Raw genomic sequence first — 10,755 nt, 5'->3', positions numbered from 1 at the left:
CAAAGAACTCACACACAATTAAGCACTTTTACACAGAGATGTTCAATGGTTGCACCACAGATACACTGGTACATTGTAGTAAACAATGTCCAGGTTGTCACCAGGATGAAAGGTAAAACTGTTTAGGCTAGGCACTCTGCTAGGAACTGTGAAAACTCAGGAGAAATGTAAGCCACAGTTCTTATCTCAAGATATTTATAATCCAGTGAGGAGATGAAATTCCTAAATGAAGCATTTCTATAATATAGATATAATCCTACCTAATAAAAGAGTAATATGCAAATTGACCCTAACTCCACTACACCCTCAAGCCACGTCCACAAGCCATGCCCACAAGCCAATCAGGAGAAAATATGCAAATAAACCCAACCAAGATGGCTACAGCCACAGAGAGCAGGAGGGAGGCTTGGGTTTCCCCGGTAACAAAGGAAGCCAAGCTTTCCGTGTGTTGTTGCAGGCCTAAGCCTCCACTCAAGGCTACAAAGTTTCAATTATAGAAGGTAAACAAATCTAAACAGAAATGGCAGCAGCCACTGAGCTGGAAAGAGCGGGAGGCTTGGGTTTTCCCGGGCAATGGAGGAAGCAAAGCTTCTGCAGCCCTGGCTGGCCTAGGCCTCTGTCCAGGCTACAAAGTTTCAATTATAGAAGAACACAAAACCCAAAAGAAATGGCTGCCGGCCACGGAGCAAACAGGAGACTTGGCTCCGCTCCAGGCTACAAAGTTTCAATTGTAGAAGGTAAATAAATTCCAGATACCAGTGCATCTGCTTGGGTCACCAGGGGGCGTGGGCGGCCTGCAAACCACCACAGGCCCCTCACCCAGGCCGCCCCATGCCCCAAGGGAACCCCCACTCTGATCCGGGACACCCTTCAGGGCAAACCAGCTGGCCCCCACCTGTGCACCAGGCCTCTATCCTATCTAATAAAAGAGTAATATGCAGATTGACCATCACTCCAACACAAAATATGGCTGCCCCCATGTGGTCAAAGATCCTGCCCCCATGTGGACACAAGATGGCCAGCAGGGGAGGGCAGTTGGGAGGGACCAGGCCAGCAGAGGAGGGAAGTTGGGGGTGACCGTGCCTGCAGGGAAGGGCAGTTAGGGGCAAACAGGCTGGCAGGGGAGCAGTTAGGCATCAATCAGGCTGGCAGGGGAGTGGTTAGGGGGTGATCAGGCTGGCAGGCAAAAGCAGTTAGGGGCAATCAGGAAGGCAAGCAGGCGAGCAGTTGAGAGCCAGCAGTCCTGGATTGTGAGAGGGATGTCCGACTGCCCATTTGGAGAGGGTGCAGGCTGGCCTGAGGGATACCCCCCCCCCCCGTGCACAAATTTCATTCACCGGGCCTCTGGTAGATGCATAATTACCTATTTTAAGGAGTTATAGTAGATAGTATCAAGTACAATACAGTGCATTATAGTACACAGCAAGGTTTCATGGAAAAAAAGTTAAAAGATGGGTAGATTTTACATGAACATATACAAGAGGCAGAAAATAGTTCAGGTGGAGGGAATATGGCTCACAAAAGCAGAGAGAATGAATCTGGTAGAATTGCATGTCAGAATATGGAAATGCCTGGATGGAGCAGAAATTAGGATGGAGAAATATAGCCAAGTTATATAATGTATGGTCTTAAAGGCAGAGAGCTTGAAAAAGATGATCAGCTTTTAATACTGTTCACCTCTCTGAATATGGAAACTAGGTTCTAGCAGTAAGAATGCTTAGATCAGAGAAGTTCTGTGGTTAGGATTAGTCATAGAGAAGAAGCCAGGTGTGGGGGACTGAAGAGGGACAATCCATGAGAGGAAGAGGAAAGGGAGAGACCATGACCCTGAAGGGTAAGCCAAGGAGAAGGAGCAGAAAGCCATCAGCACTAAGAGAAGCCCAAGAAGAGATAAAAAAGAGTGATGAATTCTGTTTGGTATGATCAGTCTCTGAAAGTGATCGGTACATGCAAAGAAGAGACAATTGAAGATATAGTCTCAGATGTAGGAAGAGAGTTAAATAAAAAACATCCTTGCTTCTTGGAGCAACTAAGCATAACCCATCAATAACATCAGAGTCGGCAGGTCCAATATGGCACCTTCTATTTTTCCTCCAAATGTTCAGTGCTATTTATCTTCCCTCCCCATGGATTGTGCATTTAATGGTTGTCACATTGCTCGGGAAACTTGATTGCAACACTGTCATTTCATGGGCACCAGTAAGAAGGCTTGTAACAAAGTCCTTGCAAAAGACAATTTTTAGACAAAATATGTACATGTCATATCTGCAGTGAGCATCTGTCAGCCTCATCATAGGCTGTGCATAGAGAATTAGTTTCTAATCCTTAACACTCTAGCTTCCCCATGCTGCTTATACTGAGTGGATTGAGGAATGCAAATTAAACTTAATTTATTTGATTTGCATTTGAGCAATCAACCTCACTGTCCATACAGTGACAGGTAAAACAACAATATTTTCCAAATTGACCAGCTATCCTAAGACCATTCAGAAGGAGAGAGTCAAGCTATAAAATATATTTCTGCAATAGGGGAGCAATGTTCATAAAGCATGTTGATTTATTTTCCATTACAGAGGTATATGCAACATAACCTGTAAAAAAATAGACCAGACATTTCTGTTAATTTCAAGGCACTGGTTGAGAAACCAGCAAACAAAACTTAGGCAAGCTATCTTAAATCTTCTTTACCAGGTGAGGCGTTTGGTTATAAATGAAAAATTAAAGAGATAGGTTCTTCAAGTTCACCAAGGAGGCTGCTCTGCCCATTATCCTTAAGGATAAAGGTAGAACATAGTGGTTTTCAAAGTGTGAACTGGATAGTTTGACAGCCAGGGTTCAAATCTCAAGTTGACTAGCTCTGTCAACTTGAGTGAGTAAGTTATGTCAACTGTTAGAACTTCTATTTTATAACAATAGTTAGCTAATGAGAGGATTAAATGAGCCAACATATTTAAAACATATATCATGGTATCTGACACATAGTAGGTAATTAGTAGATGTTATAATTATTTAAATTTCTTTCCAGCAATATGCCTCTTTGTCAGCAGTTACATAGGTATTAGCAGATAACCATAATTCTAATGCTTATAAGTATCAAGAACTTTAATTTTTACAAAATACAATCACTTATATCCTTGTAGCAAATGTACATGTTATTATGGTCATACATCTTCACTCTTAACACTTCAAAGCATGCTACCCCAACTTACTACTGCCAGTACCCGCATTCTTTGCCTGAGGACTTTCTTCGAATGCTAAAGCTTCTTTGCCAACCTGAGAGACAGGTTGGATGTGCCAAGTTATTAATGACCTTCGATCAAAAACTGACAGAATTTAGTGTCACCTCACCCTTCAGGTGGGCTAATTCTGAAGCACATATTATACACTGCCTCCCAGACTTTCCCCTGAAGACTTAAGTCCTATCACTCTCTGTGGTAGCTAGTTTGATAATATTCCCTTTAATCCCTGCTTTTTTCCATTCCTTGTTTCACTATCCCATTCTTCTATCAGTGTTTCCTTCAACTCTCAAACTCCTTACACTTGAATCCTTGCCTTAGTTTGAAGAGCCTAAACTATGATCTTCTCACAAACCTGTGATATAGGTGAAGGTAGACATAATAATTTTGCATAAGTAAACTGAGTTGTGGGTATTGTGGGCACTTAATGAAAGAGCTCAGCCTATCCAAAAAAAGATGGTGACCGGCAGGAAGGTATGGAGAGAGAGAGTGTGAGTGAGGAACCCATAGAGAAGAGTGTAGACGTGTGTGGTGTGTGTGTGTATGAGCTAGGGTAAGTTAGATTCTGCACGTCTTCCAAGGGGCTGCCTAATCGGGCAGTCCTAGATGGCGGAGCCCCGTGCACAAAGCGGACACATCTCCGAGGCTGGTGCGGACACGGAGACCACGCCATCTTGAGAAACAGAGCAGCCTGAGACTCAGATCCTGGCTTCTGACACAAACCAGGACCCTGCAGCCACTGGAGACAGAGAACTGCTATCACAGCTTCAGACCAACAAACAACAAGAATCCAGACTTCCCGGCAGAATTCCGTGAGTCAAAGAGCCTATCCCCCTTCCCTCAGGCGCACAGACAGCGCCATAGTAACTGATAGATCCGCCTCTCGCCCAGGCCGCAGAGCTTTGCGCAGGGACTCGCTCCCCCTCAGGGAATTTGGCGCGCACGGGACAGAAGCAGCTCCCTGTTGGGGAAATCTGTCAGTGTGCACAGTGGGCTCCCCTTCGGAGAATTTGGGGGAATTTGGCTTGCGGGTCACAGCTCCCGCTTCGGGGAATCTTAGTGCTTGCACAGAGGGGTTTTCCCTTTGGGGAATTTGGCGCGCAGGACAGACTCCGCCCCCCCTTCAGGGACTCTGGTAGAGTGCACGGAGCCAGCTCACCTTCAGGAAATTAAGAGTGTGCGCCCTAGCCAGTTTGGCTAAATAGAGAGAGCACACACAGGACGCAGCTCCACTTCAGGGAATTTGGCACTCCGGGCACAGCAGCCTGGGATCCCTGACTCACAGCACATTCACACTAAGAGCCAGCGACCCCAATTGTTGGTGCATGCACACACAGGGACCCTGATTCTCAACGAGAAACCGCACAAGGCAACAGAGACTCTGACACTCGAGTCGTGGTGCAGACACAGGGAAATTCTGACTCCCGGCACATGCTAAGGATCTCATTTTCGGCACATACCAACAGTGTGGTGCAGACAGGGCCCCTGATTCTAAGTGTGCACACGAGACCACACGGAACACTGGGGACACTGACCCTGGACAAGTCTGGTTCCCACCAACCAAAGGTAGCCACACGTCCTAGTGTCAGAGCACTTCAGTGAAACTCGGGTGGAGTGAAGTCCCCACAGCACACGGCCCAGGTCCACGCAAACGGAAGCTTGAGCTTTCTGGTGATAGCCAGAATGGGGAAACAAAATAACTCACAGAGGAAAGAAAATGTGGAGTCGTCAAGAAAGGAAATCAGTGAAACTGAAGCTTGCAACATGACCCAAAAGGAGTTTAGAGTAATGGTCGTGGAATTTATACATCGGATGGATGAGAAAATAAACAACTTATGCAAGAATCAGGAAGAAATGAAAAGTGATATAGCTACAATCAAAAACACCATGGAAAGTTTCAACAGTAGACTACAAGAAGCAGAGGATCGAATTAGTGAGTTAGAAGATCAGGTACAGAAACAAGCTCAATCTGAACAGCAATTGGAGAAAAAAATTAAAAAGCAGAAGGAAAGCCTAAGGGAGCTTTGGGACAACATGAAACGAAGTAACATGCATATAATAGGGCTGCCAGAAGGACAAGAAGAGCAGCAGGGATTAGAAAATCTATTTGAAGAAATAATGACAGAAAACTTCCTGGATATGGGAAAGATAAAAGTTATGCAAGTACAGAGAGTCCCAAGCAGGATCAACCCCAAAAGACCACACCAAGACATGTCATAATTTCAATGGAAAATATAAATGATAAAGAGAGAATCTTAAAGGCGGCAAGAGAGAGACAGAGAGTTACCTACAAAGGAACACCCATCAGATTGTCAAATGATTACTCAACAGATACACAACAAGCTAGAAGTGAATGGAAGGAGGTATACAAAGTGTTGCAAAGCAAAGGACTGAATCCAAGAATACTATATCCAGCAAGACTATCAATCAAAATTGAAGGGGAAATCAGGAGCTTTGCAGATAAAAAAAGGCTCAAGGAGTTTATCACCACCAAACCAGCAATGCAAGAATTGCTAAAGGGAATACTGTAAAAAGAAGAAATAAACAGGTAAGAAGGAATATAGACACAAAAATAGATATGACTACAAACAAATACCTTTCAGTAATATCTTTAAATTTAAATGGACTAAATGCTCCAATCAAAAAATATCGAGTAGCTGAATGGATAAAAAAACACGACCCATATATATGCTGTCTACAAGAGACCCACCTCAGAACAAGAGACTCACACAGATTGAAAGTGAAGGGATGGAAAAATATCTTTCAGGCAAATGGAAATGAAAAAAAAATCTGGGGTAGCAATACTTATATCTGACAAAATAGACCTCAAAGTAAATGCCATAACAAGAGTTAAGGAAGGCCACTTCATAATACAAAAGGGAGAAATCCAACAAGAAGAAATAATTCTGGTAAACATATACGCTCCTAATATAGGAGCACCCAAATACATAAAAAAAAAACTCCTGGAGGATTTCAAGGGAGAGATTAATAGCAATACAATCATAGTAGGAGACTTTAATACCCCACTATCACCACTGGACAAATCCTCTAAACAAAAAATCAGCAAAGAAACAGCAATCCTAAATGAATCACTAGACCAGATGGAATTAATTGACATCTTTAGAACATTTCACCCCAAAGCCACAGAATATACATTCTTCTCAAGTGCACATGGGTCATTTTCAAAGATAGACCATATGCTGGGTCACAGGCAAAGTCTCTTCAAATTCAAGAGATAGAAATTATATCAAGCGTCTTCTCAGATCACAGTGGCATAAAAAAGGAAATCAACTACAATAAATACAATCCAAAGAAATCAAACACATGGAGACTAAACAGCATGCTATTAAACCATGACTGGGTCACCAGAGAGATCAAGGAAGAAATAGAAAACATCATGGCAACAAATGACAATGAAAACACAACAATCCAAAATCTATGGGACACAGCGAAAGCAGTCTTGAGAGGGAAGTTTATAGCTCTACAAGCCTATTGCAAAAAACAAGAAACAATGGTAATAAATTACTTAACCCTACAACTCAAAGAGCTAGAAAAAGAGCAGCAAGAAAAGCCCAGTGTAACCAGAAGGAAGGAAATAACAAAGATCAGAACGCAGATAAATGACATAGAGACCAAAGAAACAATACAAAAGATCAACAAAACCAAGATCTGGTTCTTTGAAAGGATAAACAAGATTGATGGACCTCTAGCCAGGCTCACCAAGAAGCAAAGAGAGAGGTCCCAAATAAACAAAATCAGAAATGAAAGAGGTGAAATAACAACAAACCCCGCTGAGATACAAAGGATTGTTACAAAATACTACGAACAACTCTATTCCAACAAACTGGACAACCTGGAGGAAATGGACATATTCCTAGACAAATACAACCTTCCAAAAATCAATCAAGAAGAATCTAAAGAGCTCAATAGGCCAATAACTATGGACGAAATTGAAGCAGTCATCAAAAAGCTTCCGGCAAACAAAAGCCCAGGGCCTGATGGCTTCACAGGAGAGTTTTACCAAACATTCAAGGAAGAACTAAAACCTATCCTCCTCAGACTATTCCAAAAAATTCAAGAAGAAGGAACACTTCCAAGCTCCTTCTATGAAGCCAGCATCACCCTAATACCAAAACCAGATAAAGACAACACAATGAAAGAGAATTACAGACCAATATACCTAATGAACATAGATGCCAAAATCCTCAACAAAATTCTAGCAAATCGGCTCCAGCAGTACATCAGAAAGATCATACACCATGACCAAGTAGGATTTATCCCAGGAATGCAAGGATGGTACAATATCCGCAAATCAATAAACGTGATACATCACATAAACAAATTGAGAGATAAAAATCACATAGTCATATCAATTGATGCAGAAAAAGCATTTGACAAAATCCAACACCCTTTCTTGATAAAAACTCTCAACAAGGTGGGAATAGAAGGCTCATACCTCAACATAATAAAAGCTATATATGATAAACCCACAGCAAACATCATACTCAATGGACAAAAACTAAAAACATTTCCCCTAAGAACAGGAACAAGACAGGGATGTCCACTCTCACCACTCCTGTTTGACATAGTACTGGAAGTATTAGCCATTGCAATTAGACGAGAAGAAGAAATAAAAGGCATCCAAATTGGAAAAGAACATGTAAAGCTGTCTTTATTTGCAGACGACATGATATTGTACATAAAAAATCCGAAAGACTCCGTCAAAAAACTAATAGACTTAATAAATGAATTTGGCAATGTAGCAGGATACAAAATTAATGCCATGAAATCTATGGCCTTTCTATATACCAATAGTGAACTTACAGACAAAGAGACTAAAAAGGCAATCCCATTTACCATCGCACCAAAAAAATTAAGATACCTAGGAATAAACTTAACTAAGGAGGTAAAAGACCTATACACGGAAAACTACAGGACACTGAAAAAAGAGATAGAGAAAGACGTAAACAGATGGAAGAACATACCATGTTCATGGATTGGTAGAATCAACATCATTAAAATGTCCATACTACCCAAAGCAATCTATAGATTCAATGCACTCCCCATGAAAATACCAATGGCATATTTCACAGACCTTGAAAGAACTCTCCAAAATTTCAATTGGAATAAAAAAATACTCCGAATAGCCACAGCAATCCTGAGAAAGAATATTAAAGTAGGTGGGATCTCAATACCAGTTTTCAAGCTGTATTACAAAGCCACTGTTCTCAAAACAGCCTGGTACTGGCACAAAAACAGACATATAGATCAGTGGAACAGAATAGAGAATCCAGATATTGACCCAAACCACTATACTCAATTAATATTTGACAAAGGAGGAATGAACATACAATGGAGTCAAGACAGTCTCTTCAATAAATGGTGTTGGGAAAATTGGACAGATACATGCAAAAAAATGAAGCTTGATCACCAACTTACACCATACACAAAAATAAACTCAAAATGGATACAGGACTTAAACATAAGACAGGAAACCATAAAAATAGTAGAGCAATCCACAGGCAGCAAAATCTCAGACATATGCCAAAAGAAATTCTTCATTGACTCTGCCCCTAGGGCAATGGAAGCTAAAGAGAAAATTAACAAATGGGACTACACCAAAATAAAAAGCTTTTTCACAGCAAAAGAAACCATCAACAAAACAACAAGAAGGCCTACTGCATGGGAGAACATATTTGCAACTGGCATCACTGATAAAGGTTTGATCTCCAACATCTACAGGCAGCTTATACAACTTAATAAAAGGAAGATAAATGATCCAATAAAAAAATGGGCAACAGACCTAAATAGAATCTTTTCAAAAGAAGACAGAAGGAAGGCCAAGAGACACATGAAAACATGCTCATCGTCACTAATTATCCGAGAGATGCAAATCAAAACAACAATGCGGTGCCATCTCACACCTGTCAGAATGGCTATCATCAACAAATCAACAAACGACAAGTGTTGGCGAGGATGCGGAGAAAAAGGAACCCTCGTGCACTGCTGGTAGGAATTCAGACTGGTGCAGCCACTGTGGAGAACAGTATGGAGTTTCCTCAAAAAACTGAAAATGGAACTCCCATTTGACCCAGTAATCCCACTCCTGGGAATATATCCAAAGAAACTAGAAATACCAATCAGAAAGGATATATGCACCACTATGTTCATAGCAGCACAATTCACCATAGCTAAGATTTGGAAACAGCCTAGGTGCCCGTCAGCAGATGACTGGATTAGAAAACTGTGGTACATCTACACAATGGAATACTATGCTGCCATAAAAAAGAAGGAATTCTCATCATTTGCAGCAACCTGGATGGAATTGGAGAACATTATGTTAAGTGAAATAAGCCAGTCAATGAAAGAAAAATACCACATGATCTCACTCATTTATGGGTAATAAAGAACATTATAAACTTGAACAAAAAGATAGATACAGAGACAGTAAAGCATCAAACAGACTGTCAAATTACAGGGGGAAAGTTAGGGAGAGGTGGGGGAGATAAGAGATCAATCAAAGGACTTGTATGCATGCATATAAGCATAACCAACGGATGCAAAACTCTGGGGGGTGAGGTAATATATGGGAGTGGGGTGGGGGGTGGCAATGGTAAGATATGTACACATATAATACCTTAATAAAAAATAAAATAAAGAAAGAGCTCGGCCTAGAAGACAAGTCTCTTGATGAACTATATTATTTTTCCTGTACCAGAGTATATATCATAGCATTTCCCAGCTGCACACAAACAGACTGATAATGTCAGCAATTCCCCATTGTCCTTCTTCTCATTTCATATCAGTTGATCTCCCAAAAATATGTCTGGACAATGCAAGAAAGGGTCACATTCCAACTGACTCATACCATTGAACTTTCCCATGAATGGCATGCATATTTTTCAGTTTGTTCTTTAAGTGTATGATATTAACTAGCCATCTATCTAATGAAAACTGAATTATCTATGAGTCTGGAAATAGATTATTCTAGTTTATCAAAGATTCTAGCTAATAGAGTAGTTCTGAATTAGCTGAAATGGATTTTTTTTTTAAAGTAACACTTAGCATGGTGGTTACACTAAATACAAATTAAGATTCCTTTGATAATTTGTTAGAAAAATTGAGATCCCAAGGGCCTCAGGCTCATGTGTGCACATATCAATTATCATTGAACTAGAGGCCCAGTGCACAAAATTTGTGCACTCAGGGGGAGGCGGTCCCTCAGCCCAGCCTGCACCCTCTTGCAGTCCGGGAGCCCTTGGGGGATGTCCTACTGATGGCTTAGGCCCACTCCCTCCAATCCAGGCCTAAGCCATCAGTCAGACAACCTTAGCACTGCCATGGAGGCAGGAGAGGCTCCTGCCACCACAGCTGCTCTTGCCAGCCATGAGCCTGGCTTCTGGCTGAGTGATGCTCCCCCTTTGGGAGCGCATTGACCACCAGGGGGCAGCTCCTGCATTGAGCATCTTCCCCCTAATGGTCAGTGTGCATCATAGCAACTGGTTGTTCTGTTGTTTGG

General features: G+C 41.6%; 1 non-coding gene across 1 annotated transcript; it reads right to left on the bottom strand.

The window, feature by feature from the left end:
• Positions 1–4,138: 4,138 nt before the first annotated feature.
• Positions 4,139–4,221, bottom strand: MIR9330 (microRNA mir-9330). The gene has a single exon (NR_129141.2). It is a non-coding gene; the product is annotated as a microRNA mir-9330 (primary transcript).
• Between the last annotated feature and the right edge of the window lie 6,534 nt (positions 4,222–10,755).

The sequence above is a fragment of the Eptesicus fuscus genome, chromosome 1 (assembly GCF_027574615.1).
Source record: "Eptesicus fuscus isolate TK198812 chromosome 1, DD_ASM_mEF_20220401, whole genome shotgun sequence".
Classification (NCBI taxonomy): Eukaryota; Metazoa; Chordata; class Mammalia; order Chiroptera; family Vespertilionidae; genus Eptesicus; species Eptesicus fuscus.
The sequence above is the reverse complement of the archived record's forward strand: the minus strand, read 5'-3'. Positions and strand labels throughout refer to the sequence as shown.